This window comes from Lactuca virosa, chromosome 7 (genome assembly GCF_052849685.1).
Source record: "Lactuca virosa cultivar CGN04683 chromosome 7, Lactuca_virosa_CGN04683_v6, whole genome shotgun sequence".
NCBI classification, from domain to species: Eukaryota; Viridiplantae; Streptophyta; class Magnoliopsida; order Asterales; family Asteraceae; genus Lactuca; species Lactuca virosa.
In genome coordinates, this window is record NC_136432.1 from 32,085,634 (window position 1) to 32,101,072 (window position 15,439).

Consider the following 15,439-nt stretch of genomic DNA (forward strand, 5'->3'; position numbering starts at 1 on the left):
ATTTTGATTTAGGCTTTGTTTTGATTTAGGGTTTATTTTTATTTTGGGTTAATTTAATAATATAATTTAGCATATGATTGATTTTCGGTTTTTGTAATTTGCTTCTTGATTATTGGTTGTAAAATAGAACGAGGCTTGGCTGGAAAATGGTTTATGTGATTATTGCTTCTTGATTATTGGCTTCTTGATTATGTGATTATTGATATTTGGTTTTCGTTTTAGTTTATTTTGATAATGTGATTATGTTTGAGCAGGGGATAATCCATTAATTGGTACAATAGAATGAGGATTGGCTGTTTTGAGGGGTTAAGAGATCGAACAAGTGTTGAACATCAATTGTTTTTAAACATATGTTATAAACAGTGCAAGAGTTACCGCCACAACCTAAATCACAAAAAGCAGATTCACACATTTGTGAAATTTGTGGAAGAAGCTTATTGGATGTACTTAGATTTTGTTCACTAGGTTATAAGGTTAGCATAGTCTCTTTGCTATTATGGTTTTAAAGTTATGGATTTAAAGTTAAGTTGTATGTTGTTTTTATAGATTAAATTGATATTAAACAAAAGTACGTTGCAATTATGGATTTAAAGTTAAGTGTATTGCTATAATTATAAACTAAAATACATTGTTATAAATTATAATAAACTAAAGTACATTGCTATTATTGTTTAAGTATTGAATTGTGTTACCATTTTATAGGTTGATAGGTTGCGTGTGCAAGTTTCTACCATGGAACAACAACAACAAATGGAAATGGTTATGAGGATGATGAATATGTCTGGAAATCAACCCCGTGGTCCCCCCGAAAATCCACTCGAGGACAATTGATAAGTATTTTAGAACAATTGAATTTGTAATTGATATTGTTACTTTGTTTTGTTAGTGCGTAGTTTGTATGGTATTTGGAACAATTGAATTTGTAAACACTTGGTATTGTTTGTTTGTTTTGTTAGTGCTTACTTTTGTATGTTATTTTGGACAACGGAATGGAATGTGTCAAACTTGGTATTTGGGACGTTTTTTGGTGTATTTTATATGGTATTTGGGACACATGTGAATTTAATGTGGTATTTGACAAAAAATTTTACAATTTTAAATTTTTATTTTTTAAATAAAACGAAGTTAGCTACGGAATAACTACAGATTTCCGTAGCTATCCACTTCTGTAGCTATTCCGTTTCCGTAGCTATTAAGTAGGAAATCCGTAGCTATTTATTTTCGTAGCTATTCCGTAGCTATGGCAGCTGTGGAAAATTCCGTAGCTATTCCGTAGCTATAATTTAGCCACGGGCCATTATGCTACATACATTTTTCCGTAGCAATTCCATAGCTATCCTCTTATAGCTACGAAATAGCTACAGATTGTGCTGTAGCTATTGCAACAGTTTTCTAGTAGTGAAACTCCACATATATCTCACCAGTCATGATGAGCTCACGAATCATGATATGTCTAACACCTAAATGTCTACACTTTCCATTGTACACTTGACTATAAGCCTTAGCCAAGGTTGCAACACTATCACATCTGATAGAAATGGTAGATATCGGTTTGGGCCATAATGGAATTTCATAAATCAAATTCCTTAGCCACTCAGCTTCTTTACCAGCAGCAGACAATGCAACAAACTCACTCCATGGTCGAGTTAGTAATATAAGTCTGTTACTTAGATGCCCAAGAAATGACACCTCCTCCAAGAAGAAACACCCAACCACTTATAGATGAGTGATCCTCTAAGTTGTTAATCCAACTGACATCTGAATAACCTTCCAACACAGAAGGATATCCACTATAAGTTAAACCATAATTCATGGTCCCTTTCAAATACTTGAATACTCTACTCACAACTTGCCAATGATGTGAACTAGGATCACTAGTATATATCTACTAAGCCTTCCCACAACATATGCTATATCAGGCCTAGTACTAATCATGTCATACATTAGACATCCAATAGCCCTTGAGTATTCAAGTTGAGACACTGCAAATCCTTTATTAGGTAGAAGCTTAAGACTAGGATCTATAGGAGTGCTAACAAGAGAACAGTTCTCAAAGTTAAACTTTTTCAATATCTTCTCAATGTAATGAGATTGAGAAATTGAAATCCCATTGTTTCCTTTTCTAATTATTATACCAAGAATTACCTCAGCCTCCCCATGTCTTTCATATCAAAACTAGATGATAAGAATTTCTTGGTTTTATCAACTTCACCTTGATCGGTACCAAAAATTAACATATCATCAACATATAGACAAATTATAACTCCTTTACCAGAAGAATCAACTTTGCTATATACACATTTGTCAGTCTGGTTTAATTCAAAACCATTAGACAAAATCACATCATCAAACTTTTGATGCCATTGTTTTGGTGCTTGTTTCAAACCATATAATGATTTCTTCAACTTGCACACCTTATGTTCATTACCGGGCATAAAAAACCCTTCAGGCTGTTTCATGTAAATTTCCTCATCTAAGTCACCATTCAAGAATGCACTTTTCACATCCATTTGGTGAATCACAAGATTATGTATAGCTACAAGAGTTAACAATAATCTAATAGTGGAAATTCTAGCAACATGAGCATAAGTATCAAAGAAGTCAATACCTTCTTTTTGCCTAAAGCCTTCGATAACTAATCTGACTTTATATTATCAATTGTGCCATCCACCTTCATTTTCCTTTTGAGGATCCAATTACTTCCCAATGCCTTGCAACCAGGAGGTAAATTTGACAATACCTAAGTATTGTTGTGCATGATAGAATCAATCTCATCCTGAATTGTTTCTTTCCAGAAATGAACATCCCTAGATGCCATAGCTTCACTAAAAGTCTTTGGATCCTCCTTAATATTAAAACAATATTGATGTTGACATATAGTCTCATTCCTAGTTCCTTCAACTAGATAAAGTTGAAAATCAGATCCAAAAGACTTAACTTTTCTAGCTCTTGTGCTTTTCCTAGGTTCAGGTACAAAACTTGTACCACCAGAAACATCTTCAGCTTGATTAGTACTCTTGCTAGAAGATTTATGAATCATGTCCCTTGGTCTAGGTATAGATGTAAATCTTTCTTCATCAAAGTTTAAGATAATATGTATTATGGATTATGGATGTATGGATATGGTTAAGAATACATAGTTTTTATAGTTTTCAATAACTAATGAAATATCGATGGCTACCGGGAGAAATCTCATTTTGGTTTTAACCTTCTTATATTATCATTATTATGGAGATTAGAATGTCATGCAACGTAAACAAACGCTTCAGTTTAGACAAAATACTAAACAACCCCTAAATTTAAAAATAATATCAAAGCCCTTGAATACAATTTTTTTTAACAAAAACACCATTTTTTCCGGTATCGAAACCTATATTGGTTCTTTTCAGTTCTATTCGGTTCCATAGCAAATTATAAATGTTTTTTTTCGGTCTTATCCGATTAATTTTCGAATCTTAGAAAATATTGAGATTGATTATTAATGAAAATTTAACACCATCATTAAGTGAAGTCCATGATAAGAAATATGATTGCATAAAATTTATAAAAGAGGTGGCTATACGAAAATTAACCTCTGCAACATAAGTTAACTTTCCTATAGCCATATGTTTTATGAATTTTATGCAATTATATTTCTTGTCATGGACTTCACTTAATGATTATGTTATATTTTCACAAACAATCAATCTCATTATTTCTAGGATTCGAAATTAGCCAAGAGTTTTTGTAGCTTATTTTAGAGCTGACAAAAATCGACACAACCCACCAAACTAAACCGAACCTAACCCAAAGTTAGCAGGTTGGGTTGAGATTTTCAACCCATTTAAGTTAAATGGATCAACCCGTCTAACTCATTTAATTAAATAGGTTGGGTCGGGTAAAAATTATCAACCCGTTTTCAACCCACCAACCCATTTAACTTTAATTTATATTTAATTTAATAATTATTTAAATATTATCATATATTAATCTAAGTATTAGTTTATAAATTACAATGTTCGTATTATTATTTATGTTTTAAAAAATGGAATCCTAATTCCTATCTTTTTTTCTTAGCATCGACAACACTAGTCACTCTCCAAAATCACTTAGAAATTACATATCTTTAATGTTATTTGAACAATTTCTTTGTATATGTGATTTGGGATTGTGCTTTTGTCATACTTTGAAGTTTTATTTAAGTCTAACTATTTCAATGGCGTAATCTTTAGTTAATTAATTAATTTATATTTATTTTAAATGGGTCAATCCAAGTTTAACCCATTTATTTAATAGATTGGGTTGAAAACTACGTAACCATGTCAACCCGATGACAACCCATTTATCTGAAAGGTTGAGTTGGTTTGGAAATATCAACCTACTTAAATAAACAAGTTGAGTTTGGTTGAAATCTTCAACTCAATTAATAAATAGATTGAATCCGAATCCAACTCAGATCGATCCATTGCCCCAGGTCTAGTTTATTTTATTTATTCCTTACACATATTTGCAAAATTTCGTGCAAATGGCGACGAGACACCATTTTCCGGTTCTTTTCACTAAACTTATGGCTTTTTATAAAATATAAAGACCATTTTTATAATTTTGTTTGATAATCATATATTTATAACAAAATGTTAAATCTTAGCGACAAAATGTTAAATCTTAAAATTGTTAACAACCATCAATTGGACTCTCCTTAACATATCCCCTCAAATGCTTCCATTTTATTGTGGCCCGCCGTTCTAAAAAGTTATCTTAAAATATCTAATCAAATGACGGAATGAGCACAATTATTACACAATGCATTGCTCTCTCGCAGATACAATATTGGCCAAAATATAAATATCTTAATGGTCCCGAATGTAGATATATGATCAGTGGACAAAATAATTTTTATTTTGTTGAGGGAATGGACATTTAAGGGTCATGGTCTGGGTTATATCTCATGGGACACTTCCTTAAAATTCACTAATGAAAATCACCTACAAATCTAAAATACAACCTTGTTGTTGTGAAGTCTGGGACGTTATAATCAGGGTGTGGGGCAACTGCCCCCGCTGAAGTTTTGTTATTATGCCACATTAATCACAATCAATAAGAAATGACAAATGAGCAGCTGTAAAGACGTAGACAAAGCCTTCCTAGTTTTCTCCAAAACAAAGCTCATTTTACTATATTCCATATTCCAGCGACGTGGGACAAACAGTGACGAATCTAGACCAAAAAATCATGTTGTTCCCAAATTAAGTGAAGCCAATAAAAAAAATTCAACAACACTTGTCTGGGGTCGGGTCGGGTCGTGTACCTTAAAAAACTGGACGAATCAGTTCAACTTGTTAAAACCGATCAGACACCACCGATTAAAATTTTTAACAAAACGACTGAAATATAAATGAAAAAAGCAGTACGTTTTTAATGAAAAACTAGTTGATTATTAGTTCATTGATAAAACCGTGAACGGAGAGTGAGAGTCTTTAGTATGTGGGCTTCTTTTTATTACAACAATTTATTTATTTATTGATATTTTGAGAGTGCCGATTAAGCGTGGTTAATTTTTTGTTATCAATCCCATAATTTAAAATAACAAATTGATCCTAATAACTTATTTTTTTTCTTCTTTTAAAATGATTTTTTAAGACATTTTTTTAAAAAACAAACTCAAGGTAGGTTTCTTATTTTTTCTAAGGTAGTTCCTAATTTTTATACAATATATGTTGTAAATAAAATTGAAAATTTAGGTAGGTCCTAGGTCCTAGGACCTACCTTAGGCTAAGAGGAGTGGTGACACTCTTGGCACCTTGCCACATAAGCATTTTAAATGCCACATCATTTTTCTCCTTTTAATGTTGGTGATTTTATCACCAAATATATTTTAGTGTAATGGATTTAACAAGTGTTTCAAGAATAATATTTTAGTTATAATACAAGTTAGGAGGTGCGGGAGTGCACATTTGTATTTACTAAATATTATTAGTACCGAACCCTAAGACATTACAAGGTCTAATTTATCATTCTTGAAAGACATTACAAGGTTTAATTTGTAATTCTTAAAAGATGAAAACTGTTCTGACTTATCCGTTGATTGGATAAGTCTGTAAAAAACGACTATTGAAACACGCAGAAACATAAAACGATTTTCACTTCATCTTCTTCAATTGATTCTGATTTTTATGCCTAAAATCGGAATTGCAGCATCATGAATTATCCCAAGTTTGAATTTCGTGGTACCCAAGGCATATAGGTTCGAAATATCAAACAAAGAAAGTGTTTACACGATTCCTGTTTGTTATCCAGATTTCCCATAACCCTATTTCGAATTCCCCAACATTTAACACCCACATTTAACATATGGTAAGGAGTGGTAACACTCTTAGCACTCAACTTTTTGTATTTTCTTTTTTATAATTTAATTTAATTTCTATATTTTAATAAATATATTTTTTGTATTTACTTTTTGTAATTTAATTTAATTACTTTATTTTAATAAACAAATATTTTTTTATTTAATATAAAATAATATAGTAGGGAGTGGTAACACTCCTAGCACTTTTTTTTTCTTTTTTTAATTTAATTAAATTACTTTATTTTTAATATAAATTGTTAAATAAGTTGTTGAAATTAAATTCTAACGATTAAATTCAATTGAATTAGCAATGGTTTTCACATTTTTTTATTAGTATTAAATATATTAATTGTTTAGGAAATTGAAAAAAGTTAGGTGGTAAGCCTGAATTACGTGTATGCATGAAATTGGCTTGACATTCATTAAAAATACCATTTATTAATTACTAGAAACTACAAACAAAAGTTGAACGGTTTGTAACCTCCAATTCAATTCAGTCAACATTTTTGCATTCCAGTCAAACACCCATGGACCAATCACCTTGCACAAAAGTTTGTCTTCCCTCTCGCCAAATTCTTAACGACATTCATATAGCGAGCCCCCTAGTGAGTGCTAGGGGGCGGTGTTCATCAACCCATAACGAGCTTGACGAGTTGTTTTAGCGAGACCACTCCGTCAGGGCCGGTTGGGAGAATTTGAAGGCCTTGTGCAATTTAAGAAAAAAAGGCCCTAAAACTTGAAAATTTAAAAACAATTTACTTAAAAACAAGTTAAGCAAAACATTTTAATATTTTAGTTTTTAATTGCAAAATACATAAATTAAAGGGAATTTTACATTTATATCCTTCTAAGCTATAAATATTACTTCTATATCCTTATAAACTTCAATATTGCATGTATATTCTTTTAAAAATATAAAAATTACATCTATACCCAAATCCATTTTTTAATTATAATTATATCAATTTTATATTTAGAAAATTATATAAAAATAAAAACTACATATAAGTTTACCAAAATACCCCTTTTGGTTTTGACATTAAACGAGTATCTATTTTATCTTCAATGGGGCCTCTTCTTCATTACTTCAAGTCTTCGATATCTATTCAATCGCTTAATAAACACCGGCGACCTCACCTTCTTCTCACTGACACCACAACCCGTAAACGACAGTGCCCCCTTCGTTCCATGCTACTTCAAGAAACCAGTACACCGCCACTCCTCACCATTGTGACCTAGGTATATCCTCCCCTTTCACGACAAAAACAACGTCATCCACAAATTCCCCCTCGTCTTCTCCATGACAATTTAAGGTCTGATTCTCTTCCGTCTTCTTTTATTCTAGGGTTATGCTACGGAGATGCCCTTAATAGTTTAAAGTTTAGTGTGGATTTGATTAGTTTGTAGATTACCATAGTACGCATAGAAAGTAATTGTTTCGTGTTCTATGTTTAGTATTTGCGAATTGGAGTCTTCTGTTGCAATTTCTTAATTCTTCTTGGTATTTTCTTATTTTATATGTAGAAGTTTACATGTTGCTTCTTAAGTGCAACCTGTTTCGAAAGAGAGTTCTAATCATGCAGAATATTTTACACAAGTCGTAAATGTGGGGAGGCATTATCTCAGTGATAACTATCAGCTTTCATTCAGGCTGTTCAAAGCTTCTCTTTTCCTATCTGTTATAGCAACCATAATCACTCTTTCATAAATCTGTCAGCTATCTGTAAAGGATTTGATCGTTTGTTGTTTAGCGTTTCTACCAACTGGATGGGGACTGATACTAGTAAGCAAGCTCTCTTGATTTTGAATCAAAATCTTGATCTTTTTTTTCGTGAAGTAAAAGTAACCATTTTTTCTTCGTTACTAGGTTGGTCAAGCATTCAGGCGATTGACTCAGTGCACGGTTTTGTGGAAATTCACATCACTTTTAGTTATTCAATCACAGGTTCCAAGGTCTTATCATAAGTCATTAGCAGTATCAAGTTGCTACTTTGGAAAATCTCAGCAACAAAAGGCAAACAAAGGCTTTCGAAGTACATTGCTATTTTGGAAACACCACTACAACTAGACTGTTATTTTAGTCTGTTTTCGACCTTGTTTCTTATGGCTTTTGTCTATGTTAATCTAAATTTTGTACCTTCTTGTTTTCTCTGTATTTTAACTTTCCAAGCGTCCTGCTTGTTTTCATATTTAATAGATTTTAGTTATAACATAATTCAGTTGTACAATTTATAGTTGAAAACTAAAAAAAATACTTCAAACAAACATTGTGTGAAAATATTGTTCAACATTTTGAGCAGCATCTATGGAGAAGAGGTGGAGACTAAATTCTGTTTTGTGAATCAAAATTAATCCAATGTAGATTCATAATTGATCGAATGCGTAGTTAATCTAGTGCAAAATAAATTACTTCAAATAATATGACAAAGATGACTTGTTAGGAAGAAGAAGAGGCAGCTATAGCCATATATGGAGAAGAAATTCTGTTTTGTGAACCAAAGTTAATCCAATGCAATACATAACTGATCAAATGCAAAGTTAATCTAATCAGATTAAAATTAATTCAAAGAAGATTACCTGTTGTGATGAGGATGTGAAAATGACTAGGTATGGAGACAGAGTACGTGATCAAGAAGATGATAAATTGATTGCGCCGATTTAAGGGAAGGATACGTAATCTAATATGTCGAGTGATTTAATTTTGGATTTAATTATGAAAGGGTATATTGGTAAACTAATATATACTTCTGAATATTATATAAATAATTTAATATAAAAATGATATAATTATAATTAAAAAATGGATTTGGATATAGATGTAATTTTTATATTTTTAAAAGGATGTACACGTAATATTGAAGTTTATAAGGATATAAAAGTAATATTTATAGTTTAGAAGGATATAATGTAAAATTCCCTAAATTAAAATATCATTCAAAATAATACAAAAAAATACTTTTACTTAAAAACAGCCATCCTTCTAATATTTGTTGAAAAAAACTTTTCTATAATATATTCATAAGTAACTTTATCCAAAAGGTTTCTCTCAATCGTCATCAAAGCCAATCCATTAAGCCGTTCTTGAGTCATTGTAGATCGCAAGTAGGACTTCAAAATCTTCAATTTGGAAAAACTTCTTTCTGCAGATGCAACTGTAACAGGAATAGTCAACAAAATTCTATATGCAATAGTTGTATTAGGAAAACAATCAACTCGTTTTAAAAACTTGAGAATATCAATTGATAGACATTTTTTCCTTAGGCAAAAGATGTAAAGGTAATTTTAACTCAACATATAGGTCATTTCCATCGATATCTGATTGTTCATCTTTCTTGAGTGAACTTTCAAGAGATTTACAACAACACTTTAGGGTCATATCATCTAAGGAAAGTAACTTTTCTGAATTAAACAAAAAACCAAATATATTATCATATTGTTGATATTGTTCAAATCTTGTAGTTAGAGAAGTAATTGCTTGATCAACAATATATATAAAATAAATTACCCTAAAAGACTCTTGTTCAGATTGTGAAACACTAGAAGAATTATCATTTGAAATCTCATCAAAGTGTTTTTTTCTTTTATATTCACGCATTTGAGGAAATTTTGGATCAATTTCCATTTCCAAGGCAATTTATTTTGCAGTTTGTAAAGCATTTAAAAAACCAATTTCTCTATATTCCTTAAAAAAAGAAATCAACCCATTTATTTTTTCTATAGCAACATCAATAAGCATATCTTTTGATTGCAATTGTTTGCTAATTAAATTAACGATATTTAATATTTCATACCAAATTACTAGTGTCAATATAAACTCAAATTTACCAAGTTCATTATTTGCTAAGGAATTAGCTTCACTACTTATTTTTGGATCATTATCACTTTTAGCTACTTGTAATAAAGCTTTTTGCATATCAAAAATTTGAAATCTTATAGCTTTAACACTATCGACACGACTCTCCCAACGAGTTGATGACAAAGATTTAGGAGTTAACCCTTTCACATTATCTTTTAATATTTTCCATCTCTTAGTAGAATTGGCAAATATTGTGTAGATTCGTTGTATTGTTCCAAAAAAATCTTTAGCTTTACCACAAGTCATAGCCATATCACACAAAGCTAAATTTAAACTATGACAACCACAAGGAGTATAAAAAGCTCTTGAATTTATATCTAAAATCCTTTTTCGCACTCCTTGATCTTTTCCTTTCATATTTGATCCATTGTTATAGCCTTGTCCACGCACATTATTAATGTCAAGATCAAGCAAATTTAATTCATTTTGTAAAACATCAAAAAGTCCTTGTCCGGTTGTATCATTTACATCTAAAGAACCTAAAAAAGATTCTTCAATGTAAACACAACTTGACGAGACATCCACATATCTTAAAATTATAGTCATTATGTCGGGAGTACAATCAAGTATTACCAAAAAATATTTTGCTTTTTTTATTTTTTTAATAATCATAGACTTTATTTCGGAAGAAAGCAAAAGTATTAATTCATTTTGTATACTATGCCCAAGATAATGTTTATGCATACGAATTTCATTTGTAATACGTTGAACATGATCATAAGAAACCATGTCAAACTCATCCAACATTTCAATTAAGCCTAAAAAATTTCCATTGTTATTTTCATACAATTTCTCATTACTACCACGAAATGCTAGATTGTATTTAGCAAGAAATTTCACAATAGCAATAATTCTCAACAAAACGTTTCTCCAATGAACTTTTTCTTTTTCTAATTGTTTTTGAGCCGCATTATCAATAGTTTTATTTTTTTCTAATCTTAGACGCAATTCATACCAAGTATTTATATTTTTTACATGTTCCATACTAGTTTCATGCTCTTTAATTCTAGTATTAAGATGTATCCAATCCCCAAAACCCTCATTTGCTAATTGACCCTTTCCACACCCTTTTTGAAAACTTTTACAACAAAAACAAAATATTTTATCAATTTCTTTAGAATAAACAAGCCAATCCCTATCACATTTTTCTCCATTTGGTAAAGTTTTAACAAAATATGTTGCAGAAAATCTCATTAAGTATTTATCTTTAGGACCTTTTATAACAGATAAATCTCTTTTAGGACCATTTAATGCTAAAATATTTATCATATTAGAATCAAGAGCATCCCAATTTCTTGGATCAAATATATCAAATGTGTGAAAATCATCGACATTATCACTAACATCAACATTATCATTACCAACTTCATTAATATTAGCATGATCCATATTAGCATCAACATCAATATTAGTATCATTAACAGTTTCGTTTTCACTTTCTTGAAAGTTTGGTGTTTGTTTCATAATAAACTTATGCATAGACCCTTTTTGTTTTTTATTATCTTCTTCAATTTTTTGTTTTTTTTACGTTTTTCATATCTAGATTCATATTTTTTAAATCTAGGAGGCATCCTAAATTAGAGAAAGGAAAGAAACAACCTTATTTTCGATTTGGGGATTTCTTCTTGGTTCTTGATTTTCAAACCCAAGTAGTAAAGTATAACACAACTGGAACAGAAAAAAAAACATAAATAAAATCAACAAATTATATTACATTGACAGACATTCAATCAGAAAACAAATAAGAAAGAATGAAACAAAATCAGATTTTTGTGTACCTTAAAAAATCAGAAACTGATTTGTTTGCCCTTTAAATAATCAAATTTTCGAAAAGCCTTTGAGAAAGAAAAATAAGAAACATATCAGAACTTAGAATTACAAATCATAACCAAAAACAATAAGGGAAAAAACGAATTTGATTTGTTTTTACCTTTAAAAATCAGAAACTGATTTCTAATTCCTGATAGTGATTTTTGAAGTTGATAATTTTTGAAAAAACTGCAAGTTTAAACAGAAAACAACCAAAAAGATTATAAGAAACATATCATGATATCAAGTATTCAGAACAACAAACATAAACAAAAAATGAAAAAAAAAAACGAATCTGATTTACATTTGTTTTTACCTTGAAATATCAGAAATTGATTTCCTGGTCTGATTTTTGAAGTTGATTTGTGTCTCACTTCTGGTCCCTTTTGGTTTCAAAGTTGAATTGTGTGAAAAATCTGCACTTAAAAAAAACAACCACAAAATTTTTTACTAGATTATGCTTATAATTTTCGAGAATAAAGATTGAAAAAAATGAATCAACAGAACTAAAATCAATTAATCTGAGAAACTGGAGAAAAAAACGAAACAAATCAATTTCCTTGTACCTTATAACTTCGAAATTGCAGCACCTAAAATCTGATTTTCGAAATTACATCTGAAGAAACTTTTCGAATTTTGAAGAAGATTATAAGACTATGACTATTGTTTCTGATTTTCGAGAAGGAAGAAGGAAATCAAAACTTGTTGCTTGTTCTGATTTGCGAGAAAGGTGAAGAACCGAGAATGAAAAATCGAAGGCCTTTTAAAGTTGTAATTGACTGATTTTATGCAAACCTTGTGACCGTTGTTGCTGTCAAAAATCGGAGATGATTCAGTATCCATAATGAGAATCGAAGAGTTTTTCTTTTCCCCAAATTTCGTCTAACTCCCCGCTCCTGATTGATTGGTGCGTGCTGAGTCTTGAGGCAAAAAACGCAGACAAGAAATACTATTACCCTAATTTATATTTGGGCCTAAACTCAACCTAGTCTAATATATATACTAAAAAAATTTGGGGCCCTATGATTTAGTGGGCCCTGTTCATAGACACACTTTGAACTCCCTTTGGGCCGGCCCTACACTCCGTTTAGCCTTAGGCCATACTAGATACGCCCCTGGGGACAAATTGATCAGAAAGCAATAGAAATTAAAAAGGTGCTCTTCTACCTATAAATGATGATGTCTTCAACACGCAACTGCTCACCCACCCTCTTCCCACTCCATTTGAGAGGCCTTTTTCTAAAACATGGAGTTTGATTATAAATCTATTCACATAATAAATAAGAGATTACTTAAGCTTTTATTAATATAGAAAATGAATAAAAGCTTCACTCCGTTTTCAATAAAATAGACTTGATTTAATATAACTAACAAACTGGTTTGTATAATAGCTGTGAAAAGGATGTGTTGAATGGTTATAAACTTAAACTAATTCAAATAATGTCCATGATCATGCTATTATATATATATATATATATATATATATATATATATATATATAAATAAATAATTTTGGATAACAGAAAAGTGTTTTGTTTATTGATTGAAAACTCAATACAATAATACAATCATAGAAATCCTATGGTGCCTTATATAAGGAGTTTGAACTAACTTTAAACTAACACTTATCCCATAAGATAAATGTAACAACTAGATAATGACATATAAATCTTGGGATTATCCCTATATGATAATCTCGGTTCCTTTACTCCTCCTCAAGTTGGAACATGAAGGTTACGAACGCCCAACTTGCTTGATAGTAACTTGAAACATTTTGAACAGAGTAACTTAGTTAACAAGTCAACTAACTGATCTTGTGTAACATCTAAATCCCGAGGTACTTTATATTTTGCAAATTTTGGCATTTTAAGGATTGCCATGACATGGTAGGGAGGCACCACGACGTGGAAAGTCAAGATCAACCCGCGTATTTCATTTAAGCCGCCACAACATGGCAGTGTAGGCCACGACGTGTCACCTGGCAAGTGACAAACCCTATTTTCCGAGTTTTGCTCCCTATTTAAAGGAATGAGGAGGCTAGGGTTTGCTTACCCCAGCCTCCATTAGCCTCTTTAAGATCTGAGAAACCCTAAATCCCTTCTACTCTTATTTTGACCCATTTTGGTGTTCTTTGAAGCCTTTGAAGGGAGATAGAAGAAGAAGATTCAACAAGCAAGTTCTCATCCTTGATCTTGGCACTCTTTTGAACCTTAGTAAGCGTCGAAGACTCGATTTTTATCATGATAGGTTGCTAGATCTTATGTTTTTTCCCTTAATCTACATGTTTTGTGAGTTGGAATGATGAGATCTCATAAAGTTTGCAACTTTATGAATCTCTGAGACTTTTGGCATGATTATTGGTTTGGATTTGGATTCTTGATGGGTTTTAAGCCATGCATGTGTATAAAGAACCAACTTTTATGTTGGTTTTGATATTAGAAAATGATCTGGAGTAGATGAGCTATGGACTTTTTGGAATAAGTGCTTAATGGGTAAAGTCATATCTTATTTAGCCTATCTGAAACCTAAGGTTTAAGATTTTGACCTTTTGGATGGTCTTAGCAGATAAAGCTGGAAATTTTGTCCTTCTAGACCTAGTTTCAGACTAGATTTGAGCTTTGGAGCCCTTAGGATCGAAGGAAGCAACTTAATCCATTAAGCTGCTGAAAACCTAGTGCCCACAGCATGACATCAAGTCGCCACAACATGGCGATGAGGAAAATGATGGGTTTTACATGTTACAAAAAACTTATTTTGGCGGAAAACATAAACCCTAAGTTCACATGCACCCTAAAGAATCTATGTTCTCACTATGATTTGCAAACAAGTATTGGATATTAAGAACCCTAAAGTACATTGCTATTTTTGAAATTAACAAAGGGTTATAAGAAAAATCATACCTTTAGTTTATTATAGCAAATAAACTAGTAATCTTTCCTTGTTGGTCTTCAGATAGCAAGCACCAGAAGTCTCGTGCCTTTAATGGCTCACACCTAAACCCTAGCAAGTTTGAGGCTAAAGAGGAGATAGGAGGAGGAAGGGAATTTTCAGAATTCTCTTGGGAACAAGTGATAGCTGAAAATCATAACCCTTAGGGGGTTTATATCGGTGTTAGGAGGGTAGTGGAAAAGGCAGGTCCTTTTAGATAACCCTAATCCTCTTATTTCCTCCTTAATGCATTATAAGATTCCCTAGAGCCCAAGAATGCCTCCATAACCTCTTCTAGAAACCGTCCCTTCTATGGAAGGTTCTAGAATTGGTCAATGTTCAACTTTGAACATTGGCACCTTTAGTCCTTCCACTTTTAATTAATCAAATTAATCCCAAAATTAATTCCAATTAATTTCTGATTAATTTTTAGTTAAATAATAGTATTTCTATATAAGATATTATTTTTATAATATATTAATAAACTATTTATTTTGATTTCTAATTAATTTATTAACCAT

General features: G+C 31.2%; 1 long non-coding RNA gene and 1 pseudogene across 2 annotated transcripts; one reads left to right on the forward strand and one right to left on the reverse strand.

The window, feature by feature from the left end:
- The first annotated feature begins 7,411 nt into the window (after positions 1-7,411).
- LOC145125515 (uncharacterized) lies at positions 7,412-8,590 on the forward strand. 2 transcript variants are annotated; one of them, XR_013716020.1, is made up of 3 exons: positions 7,412-7,638; positions 7,850-8,108; positions 8,193-8,590. It is a non-coding gene; the product is annotated as an uncharacterized LOC145125515 (long non-coding RNA). The 2 variants fall into 2 exon arrangements; XR_013716021.1 differs by having other exon boundaries at positions 7,853-8,108.
- Positions 8,591-9,283: 693 nt separating this feature from the next.
- LOC145126521 (uncharacterized) lies at positions 9,284-11,660 on the reverse strand (annotated as a pseudogene).
- Between the last annotated feature and the right edge of the window lie 3,779 nt (positions 11,661-15,439).